This window comes from Silene latifolia, chromosome 2 (assembly GCF_048544455.1).
Source record: "Silene latifolia isolate original U9 population chromosome 2, ASM4854445v1, whole genome shotgun sequence".
NCBI lineage: Eukaryota > Viridiplantae > Streptophyta > Magnoliopsida > Caryophyllales > Caryophyllaceae > Silene > Silene latifolia.
The window spans coordinates 153,955,567-153,973,069 of NC_133527.1; positions in this window are offsets into that span (position 1 = coordinate 153,955,567).

The window sequence follows — 17,503 nt, forward strand, 5'->3', positions numbered from 1 at the left end:
CTATGATCCTAATGTTGATATTGAGGTTTACCAGTTTGGGCATGCTAATGGTACTGCAAATGTTGGGTTCCAGAAGGCTAAGTTTGCTGAATCTGCTCTTGTTCTTGAGAAGAATTGTCCTGATTATGCAGATTGTTTAATGAAAGATGTTCGTCTACCCTTCAAGAAGAGAAAATGTATATCAGAGGTGGATGGTTCTGAGGTCCCTAGTGTGGTGTTGGATTCTGTTGGTCATGCAAAGGCTTACCTTTCTCAGTTGGCAAAAAATGTGTGTATAATTGATGTCAGATTTTCTCCTTTGGGTTATGATTTTACTGGGACTGCTTTTCATATTAAAATTAGGGATGAAGATGGTATAAGTTCAAGTGAAGATTCTGCCCATGCTCGTGGTTTAGGTGTTGTGGAGGTTGGCCTCACTCAACCTCCTTATGCACTATGAATGGACTCATTTGGAATGGTAGGGGACTAATTACTAAATAATGCGCTCTCCCCTAGAATTCCGAAGCTTAGAGCGCTTATTAGTAATAAAAATTATGAATTTCTTTTTCTCTGTGAAACAAAATGTAATGTCAATCTCGTTAATCCTTTATTTCGTGGTGCGGGTTTTGTCGAGTGTGTGGGTGTCAATGCAATAGGTAGTTCTGTGGACTATGGTGTGGTTGGAAAAGAGGCGTGATGATGGACTATGTAACTACTTGTAATAGTTTCATCATCCTTAAGAATGAAATGAATGCTAATTTGCCTTGATATTGATGTGGCTAAAGTCGTATCACCAAACCAAAGTAAATCTATCTCAGGACTAACAAGAATAGCTAGCAGCAAGACAGGTATCGAATTCACAGGGAGGCGGTGAAAGTTAAGTCTGTAAATATTTAAGCTGTCTAAAGTAACCAATTTCGGGGGGTTTTGTTTTGAGTTGTTTCTAACAAACTAATAGCAAGTAATTAAATGAAGGTTTAACAATATTATTAAAAGTCTAGGAATTAGGTTCACTAGGTCAATCGGTCGGGGATTATCAATCAATTACTAAATCTATCAAGTTGTTTAAGGTCATAAGATCGGTCGACTCCATTATGCCCTTTAGATTGATTCTAACATGCGGTCGCTATGATTAGATACTCTCTATTTGATTATCGCATCCTATATCAATTCTAACCCGGTCGGCGATAGGATCGATTCGCTACACTAATTAATAACTCAGGTCTCAAGTTGATTAACTAGAAGAATTACAATAATCAAACAACAACTTTAATGATATCAATAGCAACTAATTGATTATCCCTTTTAATTAACCTAGATCCCCTTCATCCTAGATGAGGGGATTAGCTACTCATAATCATAATAACAACAACAATGATGATTAAAGATGAAAACATGATTGAAAGCATGAAAGAATAATTGAAGAACATAAAACAATAACGATTAATTAATGAGGAAAGATTAGTACCATACAAGGGAAAGATTAGGGTTCTAGAGAGTTTTCCAGCAGTATCCAAGCAAAATATAACGTAGTCTAACAATAAAACACGAGTCTTTAATTTATAACAAAAGATTAACGTTTTAGGAAATTCCGGAAATAAACCCGCCAGAGAGGATCCTCGATCGAGTCAGAGGTGACTCGATCGAGGACAGCTGCTCGATCGAGTCAGCAATGACTCGATCGAGGAACCTGCTTCACAGGTTATTTCTTCTCTTCTTTCACTTCTAGTCTTCGTGATTCCTCGTTTCCCATGCCATGCTTCGTGTATTCTACCGTGCCGTCTCCGCTATGCTAATCCCAGCTTGATCAAACTCATATTGAGTCATTTCTGCATCAAAACACAAAATAGCGGCAGTATTGACAATTCATTGAAATAAAGCATATAAATGATATAATAGGCACGAAACGGTATGAAATATGGTGTAAAGGGAGCTATAAAAGTATATATGAAAGTGATACATCAAACTCCCCCAAACCAAACCTTTGCTTGTCCTCAAGCAAAGCAATCAGGCCAAAACAAAGGACAATAAACACATGGTGAATGAATAACTCAGAGCAAATGTCTAGGCACATACAAGTCTCAGCTATCCATATCTGTAACAAAGTAATGACCGAAGTTGTGCTAATAAAACAAATTCAAAAGCACGGGTAATAGACTCACGCAGCTCTTACTCAAGATGTGACATGATACCGAGACTCAGCCAATACTTTTCAACCTTGCAAGACAATTCTGTTGGATTCTCGCGATTTCACTCAGGCACTCATAATGGGTGATATATATGTAAGATAGAAAGAAATAAGACTCTCACTCAACTTATGAGATATGCATGCAATCTAATGTGATAAGAGATTCTCCAACTAATACGCATTCACGAAACAGACCAAGTACATATATCAAGGACAGAATGGTGGTAAAGTGGCATGGGTATAGAAGTGGCTTGTGAAAAAGCACGTATGGGTAATGTGAGGCTCAGACGGTAGTCGCAGCGCTAGACCAATAGCCAAATCTAATAAATAATAAAATAATCATCCAACTGGAGAAATAATCTCAACTTTGACAACATATGCGAGTAATGAAGAAGCTCTCCAAATGTGCATTAGACTCCAGAAATTACCACACACGACCTCCTAACAAAACTGAATGAAGCAAACATTTTTCTTCCTTTCTCTTTTGAATCCTTTTTTTTCGAAACTTTTTTTTCATCTCTTTTTTTTTTCTTTTTTATTTTTTTTTTTTTTTTTCGAGACTTTCCTTTTTTTTCTCTAGTTGCTTCATAATACTTCTCTTTTTTCAACATAAGAGGTCACACAATTGCTACAAAAAGATAGCTACTACCCACATGACAATAAAAGTCTCAACCCAACCAAAGTAGCTATAACAATAAAGACTCAAGCAACTGCGACTGTCCCGAAAAAGGTAGGCAAATTCTGGAATGTAGCTAAGAAATAGGATATAAAATGGCTACATGGTTCAAACGGGCTAACAAAACTGGGTAATGTAAGGCTTATTTGAACAATAAGAATCGCCTATCCACATGTACTTAATCAAATGAACGCGCAAAAGCTAAGAAACTAATGTCACACTTATGCAGTTTGATATTACATATACCACAAGGAGACCACACTCATCAGCCTAAATAACAATGAGACCGGTTTATTAATGTTCCCGGCCTAGGAAGCTCTAAAGACCTCAGAAATTTAAGTGGTTTACCAACAAAATAAAGTCAAGTCTACTCGGCATAAGGCATATTGTGACGGTCAAGACTTGAGTAAAGAGCTTTGTTCATCATAGCTAACAGGTCAAAACAATGTACATGGACAACTAAATGAGACTCAAATGCAAAGACAAAGCAAATTATCATCATTGCTATACAATTCACCAAGACTCGACTCAAAATAAACAAAAATAAATAAAAGACATGTTTTTGGATTTTATAATTTTTCAATTTTTTTGAATTTTTAATTTTTCACACAACAATAAATAAAAGCACACAACAGAAATAAACACACTCCCCCAAACCTAAATGTCACAGTGTCCTCATTGTGACGCCTACAGCATAGCAGTCACACAGAAATCCATCAACCTATGGGACACAACTAACAAAGGGAAGAGGGTAAAAAGGAAATGCAATAAAAACAAAAAGAAGGATAATACCAGCTGTAATGCAGTAGCCTCCCCCAAACCAGCTGGAAAGAGAGGGATGTAGTGACCAGCTATCACTACTGGTCTTCATCAGCATCATTGAAACCATCAATCTCAGCATATAAGGACATAAGCTCAGGATCAGGAACGGCACTGCGGCCACGGCCTCTACCACGGGTGGGTCTCCTAAGACGGCCTCGACCATGAGTGCCTCCAGTAGCAGCAGCAGTGGAAGTAGAAGCACTAAACTGGCCAAACGGGCCTCTCTTGGAACAAGGGATGCCGGTGTCCTCCGCAAAAACAGAAGTAGGCTGAGGGGGGCGGACTGGAGTGTAGAAGGGACGGCCTAATGCATCGAACTTGGTGCTAAACTGTCCAAACTCCGTAGGAGTCACTCCGTAAAGATGGAACACACGACTGTCATCACCAGGAGTAGTGTAATAAGAAGGTGACGCACCGCGATACTGCCCCCCGGAAGCTAAAGTCATAGCCTCCATCTGTTCCCACATCCTCCTCTTTGTCAAAGCAGTGTTGATGCCCGTATGCATCCTCACTTCCCGTTCAATGACGGGATCAAAATGGTAACCTGAAGCATAGCCTGAAGTGGGATAGGCTGAAGGAGGTGGAGGAGGAGCAGGCTGGAAGGAGCCTGGCAGATGGCTAGTGGGTGCACGTCGTCTCCGGCGCCCGCCGGTGGTGGTAGTAGTACTAGACCCAGGAAAAGTAACCAAAAGGTCCTCAGGAATCAGATAAGTAACGGGTGGGGGTCGCTCCACAGCCGTACTCTCCTCGAGGGGGTCGACAGCAAGCAAACGACCGCAAGGAAGAAGCATGTATGACTCACCGCGGACCCTCCAGTAATGGTCCTTCCCATTCTTAATATCAAGATAAGAAATGTCATAACGAAGGTGGTCATCATCAACAAGTGGCTCATAGTCAGCCATGGGCTCATATGGGTCATCACCCTCAAAGTCACAAATGTGACCCTAGCAATCTTGGTGACAAGAGCACCACAGTCAAGGTTCCCGTACCTCCCAATCATCCTATCAAACGCCGAACACACAAGAGCAGGGGGAGAGAATTGGAATGTCTCCTCCCTATAAGGATTCAAGTAACTAGCAAGTATTAAGACCTCAATAGTGGAGGTCTTGCTCTTATCGGTCCGGCCATACAACAAATAGCTCAAATACCTCAAAAACATACGAAGACAAACGTGTTGGACATCTAACAAAGCCATAGCACTGACGTCCGCATCCATATAACCAGTAAACAATGGAAAATAACGAACAGCAGACAGCCCACCAACACCATACAAGTCCCCGTCAGTATGCTTATCGAGTCCCAGGATTTCAGACATACGGTCAAAGTCTAAAGACCGTTCAACATTAAGCAAACGAAATTTGATTAGATGATCACTGGGGAAATAAGTAAAAGAGCTCAGAAATTCGAGAGTTAGGGCAGGGTAAGATAACTCGTGGAGCGTGAAAAGACCCTGCAACCCGATCTCATTAAACATGCCAAACATTATGTCAACGATCTTCAATGTGCGCAAAATTTTCCTATCCACGCATCTCGTGGCACTCATAGACTTAGATAACAGATACTCAAACCTGTCTTTCTGTGCTTTGTCACGGAATTCGATAAATGGATAATCGTCTAAGGGAGACAAATCATCTTCCGAAGACACAACCTCTTCGGGAATTACTTCGGGTTGTTGAACCGGGGCTCTCCTTTCTCTAGTCCTCTTATTTCCTTGCCTAGAAGTCGACATTATCTACATAAAAGCAGGTAGAAAATTAAACTTCAACCTTATGCAAAACAGTCCCGTTTTTGGCAATAATGGGTCCAAAAAATCAATTTTTAAGACTCCAAATGACAATGAAAGCATCCAAAAACATAGGGGAACATGAGTATGTATCAAATATAGAAGATTCCAAGAAATAGAATACAATTCTAACCAATTTAATGCATAATTTCTACCCGGATTTTGAAGAACCCTGATTCCCAAATTAGCAAATTAGGCATGAATTTCAACAATTAAGGGGCTAGAAAGCAAGGAAATAGCAATTGTATACTAGCAATGGAAGATTTAATACAATAAACTCAAGAAATAAGCAAGAAATTTCAGAATTTTCGAGACACATAGAGGCAAAATCGTGACATACCTTAGCAATTTAAGCAATGGAATTGAGAAAATAAGCACAAGAAAGTGATGCAAACAAGTAATAAGCAATTAAGCACAAGTTTGAAGTGAGATTTGATGATGATTGATGAAGAATATAGAGAGAAAGAGTGATAGAGGAGAAAGTATGCAGGAAATATGTCGAAAAAAGAAGAAGGAAGTTGAAAGAAATTAGGGTAACAAAAGCATAAAACCGGTGAAAATAAAACGCGGAACCCGGTCTAAATTGGATCCTCGATCGAGTCGCAGCTGGCTCGATCGAGGAACCAATTTCAGGAATACCCAACTTTCGTTTTAAACTTTTCGAAATTCTTCACAGGTTCCTCGATCGAGTCGCAGCTGACTCGATCGAGCTGATAGGTTCCTCGATCGAGTCGCAGCTGACTCGATCGAGGAAGCAGACTGGGGTTCCTTTCTTCGTCGTTTGTTACTCATAGCTTCAAATCCCGTCAAAATTCCTGCAAAAGACACTTGAAAGCGTATCAAGTGCCCTCTCCTCATCTCTCAAAGTTCAAGGAACATAAAAATAAAAACAAAACTTGAATTGAAAATCCTAATTACAAATTAATACTTTACAAAATCCGAACTGCCTCTCGGTAGCGCTGGTTTTTGCGGTCCCGCACGACCGTAATTCTTCATCAGCAAGAAGAATCAATGGGGAAGAGATCAAGAGCCTCTATTACCCCCACAAAAGCACCTTCATAGTATGTTTTCAAGCGTTGCCCATTGACTTTGAAGGTCTTTCCTGCGTCAGAATGCAATGTAACTGACCCAAATTTGTTCACATCAGTAACAGTGAACGGTTCAGACCATCTACTCTTCAATTTACCTGGAAACAAGCGCAAACGAGAGTTAAATAAGAGAACTTTCTCACCAACATGAAATTCTCTTTGCAAGATATGCTTGTCATGCCACTTCTTCGTTCGCTCCTTGTATACTTGAGCACTATCATAGGCATGCAGTCAAAATTCATCAAGCTCATTCAACTGCATCAGTTGCTTCTCACCCGCCAGTGAGGGATCCATATTCAGCTCTTTTATGGCCCACATAGCCCTGTACTCAAGCTTCACAGGTAAATGACAGGACTTGCCATAGACAAGTCGGTATGGTGAGGTTCCAATCGGCGTTTTGAATGCAGTACGGTAGGCCCACAAAGTATCATCGAGCCTCCGACTCCAATCCTTTCTATTCTTGCTTACTACCTTTTCCAATATCTGTTTCAGCTCTCTGTTGGAAATCTCTACCTGTCCACTGGTTTGAGGATGATAAGCCAATCCTCTTCGGTGTGTAACGCCATATTTCTTCAAGAGAGGATTAAGATGACGCTCATTGAAATGCTTGCCTCCGTCACTGATCACTACACGAGGCACTCCGAACCGTGGAAAGATAGTCTTCTGAAACAACTTAACAACAGATTTAGCATCACAAGTGGGGGTGGCAATTGCCTCCACCCATTTAGAAACATAATCCACAGCTACTAATATGTATTGGTTCCCAAAAGATGTAGGGAACGGCCCTTGATAATCAATGCCCCAAACGTCAAAAATCTCTACTTCGGAGATTCCAGTTTGAGGCATCTCATGCCTTTGCGAGATATTGCCCGTCTTTTGACATGCATCACAAGAACGGACAAAAGTAGTAGCATCCTTCAAGATAGTAGGCCAATAAAAACCTGATTGCATTACCTTAGCAAATGTCCTAGAAGGACCATGATGACCTCCATAAGAAGAAGAGTGACAATGAAAAAGGATGGCACGTACCTCACCCTCTGGAATACATCGTCTGTAGATACCGTTTGTGCACTCCCGGAACAGATATGGGCCGTCCCAGAAATATCGCTTCACGTCATGCAAAAACCTCTTCTTCTGCTGATAGGAAAGATCAGGAGGAAGCATACCTCCTACCAAATAATTGGCATAATCTGCAAACCATGGAGTATTTGCACTCTGACTAACAATCGGTAAATCGGAAAAGAGTCATCAATGGGCATAATCTCTTTTCCTTAAAATCGCAATCTGGACAAATGATATGCAACAACATTTTCAGCACCGGACTTATCACGGATTTCTAAATCAAATTCTTGTAACAATAAAATCCATCTAATAAGTCTAGGTTTAGCCTCTTGTTTGGTTAAAAGATATTTTAAAGCTGCATGGTCAGTGTGAACAATAACTTTAGAACCAACAAGATAAGCTCTAAATTTGTCTAATGAATAGACAATCGCAAGTAGCTCCTTCTCTCGTAGTAGCATAGTTGATTTGGGCATCATCGAGAGTCTTGCTTGCATAGTAAATGGCATGTAACACCTTGTCCTTTCGCTGCCCCAAAACAGCTCCAACTGCATAGTCACTGGCATCGCACATAATCTCAAAAGGAAGGCTCCAATCCGGAGATCGGATAATAGGAGCTGAGATAAGTGCTTGTTTGATCCTGTCAAAGGCTTGAATACACTTGTCAGTAAACACAAAAGGAGTATCTTTATGAAGAAGCTGAGTTAGAGGTTGAGCAATTTTAGAAAAATCCTTAATAAAGCGGCGATAGAACCCTGCGTGACCAAGAAAACTACGCACACTTTTAACATTAACCGGGTATGGGAGTTGCTCAATTACCTCAACCTTAGCTTTGTCCACTTGAATACCCTTACCTGACACCAAATGACCGAGTACCACCCCTTCAGTAACCATGAAGTGGCACTTCTCCCAGTTGAGAACAAGGTTGCTCTACTCACAGCGCTACAAAACCTTAGTCAAGTTTCTCAAGCAAACATCAAAATCAGTACCATATACACTGAAATCATCCATAAAGACTTCCATGATAGACTCTATGTGATTAGAAAATATGGCCATCATACAACGCTGAAAGGTAGCAGGAGCGTTACATAAACCAAAGGGCATCCTCCTATAAGCAAATACACCATATGGGCAAGTGAAAGTGGTCTTTTCCTGATCCTCAGGATGAATGGGTATCTGAAAGAAACCGGAGTAGCCATCTAGGTAACGGAAATAACTATGACACGCTAATCTCTCTAACATTTGGTCAATGTAAGGAAGTGGGAAATGGTCCTTTTTAGTGGCCGTGTTCAACTTCCTATAATCAATGCACATCCTCCATCCTGTGACAAGTCTAGTAGCAATCAATTCATTCTTATCATTTTTCACTACTTTGTAGTACCTCCTTCTTAGGTACAACTTGGACAGATCGACCCATTTAGAATCGAAATAGAGAAAATAATACCAAAGCATCAAGTAATTTCGTACCTCTTTTCTTACCACCTCCGCATTGGAGGATTTAGTAAATCTCGACCCGTGCACTAGGCTTGTGGCCTTCTTCCAAGTGAATTCTATGCATACAAAAATCAGGACTAATACCTTTGAGATCGTCAATGCTATACCCAATGGCCTTTTTATGAGTTCTCAAAACAGTCAACAAAGCAGATAGTTGACCTTCAGTTAGGCTAGCATTGACAATCACTGGGTTCATTTCACGATCATCAAGAAATTCATATTTGAGATGAGGGAAGAGGTTTTAATTCAGGTTTCTTTACCTCGTTACCTTAGGTGTGACACCCAAACTATATACCTTCGATGTGGGCATTCCTCTCCGGTTAGAAGCTTCTCAATTCGATGAACTCGGACTCCATGAACCCGTCGATCGGTGGATCGAAACCAGGGCAATCTCCAGAGGATCCCTGTCCAAACACATAGGAAGACATTCATCATTAGTAAAATCAACAACATCTATACTATGACAAGTCTCTTCTATCATGAGGTTTTTCAATGCTTTTTCCAAGTTAAAAGTAATTGTATCATCCCCCACAGCTAAGGTCAATCTCCCCTGCCTAACATCTATAACCGCCCCCGTAGTATGTAAGAACGGTCTGCCCAAGATGATAGGGATTTGGTTGTCTTCAGCCATGTCCATGACAACAAAATCAACGGGGATGAAAAATTTCCCAATACGAACGGGAACATCCTCTAACACCCCCAGTGGGTGCTTAACTGATCTATCGGCCATCTGCAGTGTCATATTAGTAACTGTCAACGGACCCATATTTAATTTCTTACAGACAGAATACGGAATAACGCTAACACTAGCTCCTAAATCGCAAAGAGATTTACTAATAAAAAGATGACCAATATGACAAGGGATAGAAAAACTTCCTGGATCCTTCAATTTAGGTGGTGTATTAATTGGCAACATGGCACTGCACTTCTTAGTGTAAGCAATAGTTTCCACCGCGTCGAAGGATCTCTTCCATGTCAAAATCTCCTTCATGAATTTTGCATAAGCCGGCACTTGAGTAATTAATTCAGTAAAAGGGACACTTACCTGTAGATTCTTCACAACCTCCATAAACTTACCGAACTGCTTATCCAGCTTGGATTTTTGTTGTCGATGAGGAAAAGGTAGTGAAATAGTTATGGGCTCGGCTTGCTTATCCTTAGAAATAACTTTTGAAACACCGTCGGCTGTCAATATTGGATCCTCGATCGAGTCAGGGGTGACTCGATCGAGCTGGGTGGATCCTCGATCGAGTCGCCTGTGACTCGATCGAGGAACCTTTGCAGGTTCAGCTTTTTCGTCTTTTTTACTTTTATCGTCAGCTCGTGTTTCAACTTCGTCAGGTTCTTTCTCATCATCACTAAGCTCCAAATTACCCAATCCTTTGGGATGCATGTAAGGGACTTCATCAACAGTAATGGGCACTTCATTCTCAAGACTTTGTAGGTCGGGATTCGTATAAGAAGTACCGCTCCTCAGCTGAATAACATTAGCTTGCTCATGAGCTTGTTTACCTTGAGGAGGAAGACCTACGGCCTGTTTTGATGGATTTTGAAGTGCCATCTGAGCTACTTGATTATCTAGCATCTTGTTATGGGCAATCAGCTCAGAAATTTGAGCCGTCTGCTTCTGCTGCATTGACAAAGTTTGTTGCAAAAGATTGCGCAACTCGCCTATCATTGTTCGGAGCTTGTTGAGGAATTTGTTGAGGAGTTTTTTGAGGAGGCTGTTGATATTGATTGTTAAACTGCTGGCCTCCTTGATTTTGCCTTTGATATCCCCCTTGTGATTGATTACCACGATTGTTGGGAGGGATATAAACATTCTTCTGCGGTTGTGACTGCTGCGGGTTTTGCACATTCTGACTAAACCATTGAAGGAAAGGATGTTCCTTCGTTCTTTCATTGTAAAAGTTGGAGAAAGGTGTACCTTGTGAACCTTGTCTCAGTAAGCTGAAAAGCATTAACCCGCTCAAATGTGCTCATACAATCACTGCACCATGACCATCTAAACCGCATCTAGCACAAGTCTCCTCTACTTGCGGACTCATAGCATGAACTCTCTCTTTACTACCCAATGATTGGGTAGTCTTTATCTCAGCAATTTGGGCTGAAATAGTCTCAGTGTCTTTGCAGAGCACTATCAACTCCATTACCTCGCGTGCTTCCCTAGATTTCCATACCTGGCGGTATGGGTAGCAATCCCGATCAATCAACTTCCACGCGTCACCATCATTGGTGTTATCTTGAAACCTCCCATTCGCAGATGAATCCAAAAGGGCACGATGATCGTCAAACAACCCGTTATAAAACTGGTTGCAAAGGAACCACTTTGGGAAACCATGATGGGAAGCGATCGAACCAAACGCTTGAAGTGAGTCCAAGCTTCGTTCAAATCTTCAGTAGCTCCTTGCTTGAAACTAGTAATTTGATTTCTCAAAGCATTAGTCTTCTGAGGTGGGAAGTACCTCTTGTAGAAAGCAAGAGTCAAGGAATTCCAGTCTGTAACTCCTTCAGTATCCATATCCATATCTCTCAACCACTCAGCAGCTCCATCTTTCGGGGGAGAAAGGAAAGAGCACCGCTTAACTCGATCTTGTGTCACTCCCAGTGTTAATGGGATAGAACAAAGTAAGTGACAAATTTCTCCATATGCGTCGCAGATCCTCAATTTGTCCCTCCAAACATATTTCGTTCCACCAAATTGATATAAGATGGTCGAATCTCGAATGTTCCATTGGTAGTAGTGGGCAGCTTAAACCCTTGTGGAATAGAGTCTAAGGTCGGCTCAGAGTGACTGGCTAAGGTAGGCATGATGGAGGCTTTAGGACTTTCAGTGATAACTGGAATTTCAGGAATAGGAATTTCGTTCTCTTCCTCTTCGTAGGACCGATCGGCTGTCTCAGTTGAGCTCGCCGTTTCGACGTCAAGTATACTCAAGTCTTCTACTTGACCCACTTCTTGATTAAATTTCCGTCTGTAGCGAAAAGTCTTCTCAGGTTCAGGATCAAAAGGAATAACCTGGGACCTATTAGACCTGGGCATAAACGGAACTAACAAGAAAGTGTGAGAACGGTCTCAAGGAACTGGGTTCCCTGAGACAAAAAGACAAAATAAACACAAACAGACTAAACAATTGTTGCCTCCCGGGCAACGGCGCCAAATTTGATGTGGCTAAAGTCGTATCACCAAACCAAAGTAAATCTATCTCAGGACTAACAAGAATAGCTAGCAGCAAGACAGGTATCGAATCCACAGGGAGGCGGTGAAAGTTAAGTCTGTAAATATTTAAGCTGTCTAGGGTTACCAATTTCGGGGGTTTTGTTTTGAGTTGATTCTAACAAACTAATAGCAAGTAATTAAATGAAGGTTTAACAATATTATTAAAAGTCTAGGAATTAGGTCCACTAGGTCAATCGGTCGGGGATTATCAATCAATTACTAAATCTATCAAGTTGTTTAAGGTCATAAGATCGGTCGACTCCATTATGCCCTTTAGATTGATTCTAACATGTGGTCGCTATGATTAGATACTCTCTATTTGATTATCGCAGCCTATATCAATTCTAACCCGGTCGGCGATAGGATCGATTCGCTACACTAATTAATAACTCAGGCCTCAAGTTGATTAACTAGAAGAATTACAATAATCAAACAACAACTTTAATGATATCAATAGCAACTAATTGATTATCCCTTTTAATTAACCTAGATCCCCTTCATCCTAGATGAGGGAATTAGCTACTCATAATCATAATAACAACAACAATGATGATTAAAGATGAAAACATGATTGAAAGCATGAAAGAATAATTGAAGAACATAAAACAATAACGATTAATTAATGAGGAAAGATTAGTACCATACAAGGGAAAGATTAGGGTTCTAGAGAGTTTTCCAAAAAAGATATCAAGCAAAATATAACGTAGTCTAACAATAAAACACGAGTCTTTAATTTATAACAAAAGATTAACGTTTTAGGAAATTAGGAAATAAACCCTGAGAGGATCCTCGATCGAGTCGAGGTGACTCGATCGAGGACACCGCTCGATCGAGTCAGCAGTGACTCGATCGAGGAACCTGCTTCACAGGTTATTTCTTCTCTTGTTTCACTTCTAGTCTTCGTGATTCCTCGTTTCCCGTGCCATGCTTCGTGTATTCTACCGTGCCGTCTCCGCTATGCTAATCCCAGCTTGATCAAACTCATATTGAGTCATTTCTGCATCAAAACACAAAATAGCGGCAGTATCGACAATTCATTGAAATAAAGCATATAAATGATATAATAGGCACGAAACGGTATGAAATATGGTGTAAAGGGAGCTATAAAAGTATATATGAAAGTGATACATCAGATATCTTGTATTGTTTTACGGAGAACCTGATTAGTCTCTGCGCATGGGTGTTCTTGAGCACCTGGTAATGTGGCTTAACTCCCTTTATCATTCGTTTGTAATTGTGGGTGACTTCAATCAAGTCGAGTTTAGTTGTGATAAATTGAGTAGGAAAACTGGGAGCATTAGTGGTGCTTTGAGTATCCATAAATGGAGAGTTGAGCATGAACTTGTAGATATTTCGTTCAAAGGACCGCGGTTTACGTGGTGCAATAATAGGAAAGAGTTCAAGAGGGTTTATGAAAGAATTGACAAGGCTTACGGGTCCAAATATTAGTTCCAGGCTTTCCCAAATACTGGAATTAACCATTTCCCTATTCAAATTTCCGATCACATGCTCATATTGAACTCGACTTCAACCTTGTTAAGAATTCGTTTAAGAAGCCGTATAAAATCGAATCTTGGAATTTGGATAATGAAGAGTGCTTGTCTCTTATTCATAGGAGTTGGATGACCGCTTTTGAGGGCACTTCTCCTTTTAGGTTGGTCAGGAAGCTCTCTTTTATTAGGAGCATTTTGAAAAGATGGTCTTTGGAAAAAAGGAAGTCTTGGAGTAGGAAGTGGGATCGGTTTGATGAACGTCTCGAGGAAGATTTGGATTGTGCTATTAATACTAGGAATGATGAGCTTTCTATTCAAGTTAATAATGAAGTCACTGAATTTGCTAGGGCTGCGGCTTTATACTGGAAGCAGCGTGCTAAATTGAAATGGACGGTTGATGGCGATACATGTACAAAGTTCTTCTTTAACTAGGTTAAGGGATGTGCGGGTCGCAATTATATCCCGAGTATTAAAGATAATTCGGGGGAGTGGACTTATGATCCGATTTGCATTGGGAATCTCTTTTATTCGTATTTCTACGATCTCTACAATCCGGTAAGTCAAGATGATGCTTCACTTTCGTTTGTCTCTAATGTCTCTTCTAGGATTGATGAATTTGAATCACTCTTCCAAGGTAAATGTCAGAATTAATGAAGATTATATGGACTTTCTTTCTAAGCCTTTCTCGTCGAAATGTGTTAGGCGAGCGGTTTTTTAGCTTGGGTCCTTGAAATCTCCTGGCCATAATGGATTCCCTGCTATTTTTTTCCAAAAATGTTGGCACGCTGTTAAAGAGGATGCCACTTCTGCTGTTTTGAGTATTCTTAATAGCGGCATGGCACTTAAAGAACTTAAAAGGACTCTTATTGCTCTAATTCGTAAGTGTGATAGTCCGGAAAAAGTTGAGGATTTTCGGCCGATTGGCCTCAGTAACGTGGTAATGAAAATTGTTACAAGATGTATTACTAATAGGCTTGCTAGAGTTATTAGCTACTTGGTGGGTGACTATCAAAATGCTTTTATTGTTGGCCGTCATATTGGTGATAATGTCCTTGTCCATGAGGAGATTCAGAACATTAATAAGCATTCTTCTGGTAGTTGTGGGAGATTCGCCTTCAAAGCTGATATGAGCAAAGCCTATGATCGCATTAGATGGGACTTTCTTCAGCGTACTCTCTATTATTTTGGATTCCCTTCTATGTTGATTAACTTTATTATGAGTTGTGTTTCTACGGTATCATATGAAGTTCTTTTTAATGGGGCTCGTTTGAAGTAGTTTCGGCCTAAGTGTGGTGACAGGCTAAATCGCACACCTATCAAAGATACCAACTGGCCTAAACTAATGCAGTAGAGGAAGTCGGGATCGTATCCACAGGGAGACAATTTGTTCTATTTGCTAGATCTAATTTGTCTATGTAACAAGTCTGGGGGTTTGATTTTGTTTGATTACTAAACTAATGTAGCGGAAAGTAAAGAAATAAAGTGTAGAAAACGTGTATAAAAATATAAGGGAAAATAGCTAGGATTGTCGGTTCACCATGGTCTAATAACGGCCAAAGGTAGGGTCAAAGACCTAATTAAATTATGGTCTGAAGGACAGTGATAAGGTCCTCTCGTTCCACTAATCACCCTAGAAATTTTCTAATATGCTCTCGCTCTATTTAAAGTATTCTATTGTTCGTAGCAGATCTCAGTCTTTCCAATCTCTCGATCTAGGTCGGAGTTTATCAGATTAAATAACTAGTCGCATGCATTCAACTAATTAAATAGGAATTAAATGCTACGATTAACAATTCAGATGAATAATTATACCAAATCTAAAACCTAATTAAAAACCGTCATAAAACCATGGATCCCCTGAATCCCAGCATAAGAAATTTAGCTACGCATATTCAAACTAACTAAATCAATAATAATAATAATGATAATTGAATTAAGCATGATGAAAGTATGAGAAAAACAATTAAACATAAAATAAAAGGAAAACAAGGAAGAATAAAAGAAAACAAAGGAAAGAAATAAATGAAGAACAAAAGTTAAGTCAATTACCAAAATAAAGGAAGAAGCTACAAAGTTCAGATCCGAAGGTTCAAGCAAAAGTAACGTATGAAAGAGTGTTTAACAGTATAAAAGATAACCTAATAATGTTTACTAAGTCTGTCTTAAATAATAAAAGGAGTAATGGGCCGAAATTCTAAAGCATATTTCGACCAAACTGGAGATAAGTCGATCGACCAAGAAGAACAGTCGATCGACTTTTTGTCGTCGCGCAGTTCCTGCAATGCGCACTGAACTTCGAACGGCCGCCATTTCTTCGTTACTTGGGCAAACAGAGCGTTTTTGGTGGCGTTGGAAAGCTAACAGGACAAGATTTCACCTCCATTTTGAATCATTTTATTATGATTTGTAGAACTCGATTTATGACTCTTCAAAGTAGGCACTAGTAATGTGAAGCCTTTCTTTTGGTCTATACGCTTCCTTACTTCACTAAGGACTCCAAAAGGATGGTTTCCAAGCTCATTTCTTACCAAGGCCAAGATTTCAAGCTTTTGTGACGGGTTTTAGCTTATTTGCACATACTCGAGCCTATAACCTACATAAAATACAACACGGCCCAAAGTAGCCAAAACAAGGGAGAATAGTAGCTTACGCTACTCAATAATGCATAGAAATGCGTGTAAATAAATAGAATAATTGTAAGAAATAGGCACGCATCAAACCTCCTTAAACCAAAACCTTGCTTGTCCCCAAGCAAGCAAAAACTAAGGGCAGAAACAACTAATGCATGGAACGGTAGATAATCTTAGAGCTAACTATGCTTTACACGCCCAAACCAATTTAATGCAAGCAGCCAAAACCAAAATACAAAATCGATTGCAAACGAGTTATACGTATGAATCAACTTACTGAACCTTCAACCTTGCAAGACTCGTATATATCGGACTCTCAAGGATCGCTCATCACTCGTTAATGAACATGGTGAGTATATAATGTAAGATAGAAAGAAATATAGCCACTCACCTAACTGCAACCTATAAGAACATGCATGCAATCTAACATGATAGTTGTCTCTACCGATCGTACATATGCATTCCAACCAAACAGGACCAAGTCACATGCCGAGGACTTACAAATATGGTAAAGTGAGGTAATTGGGCAAAAAGGGGCAAAACATTTTTGGAAGTGTGGAGATAAGAGCCAAGCTAGTATCAAACGAAACCAAATAGTAAACTCATCTGATTCATGAACCCAACTAAAAGGAAATAAACAATAATGCCAATGCGGCATAAACTCACTCACACCATTAAGACACGACTCCCCATAATATATAAAGACAACCATGGGAGTGAAAATCAACACAATTTCTTCTCTTTTTCTCCTTTTTTCTGCCTTTTTTTTTAAAAAAATTTGATTTCTTTTTTTTCTTTTTTTCCTGGCTGATTTTTTTTTTCAACTTTTTTTTTTCTCATTTCAACCCTCTTCTCATTATCAAATGCAAATACCAAACTGACGGATAACACATACCCATAATTAACAAATAAACTAGCTTGACTAGGGTAGGCTAATTTAGAATTGTAGTTAACATTTGGGTCAAAACAAGTCAATTTGGCTAATGTAAGGCTCAAGGGTAGAATAAGAAGAAAAAGGATGCCTCTCCACATGTGACACCGCCACTAACCCAAATGCATACAGGTACTAAGA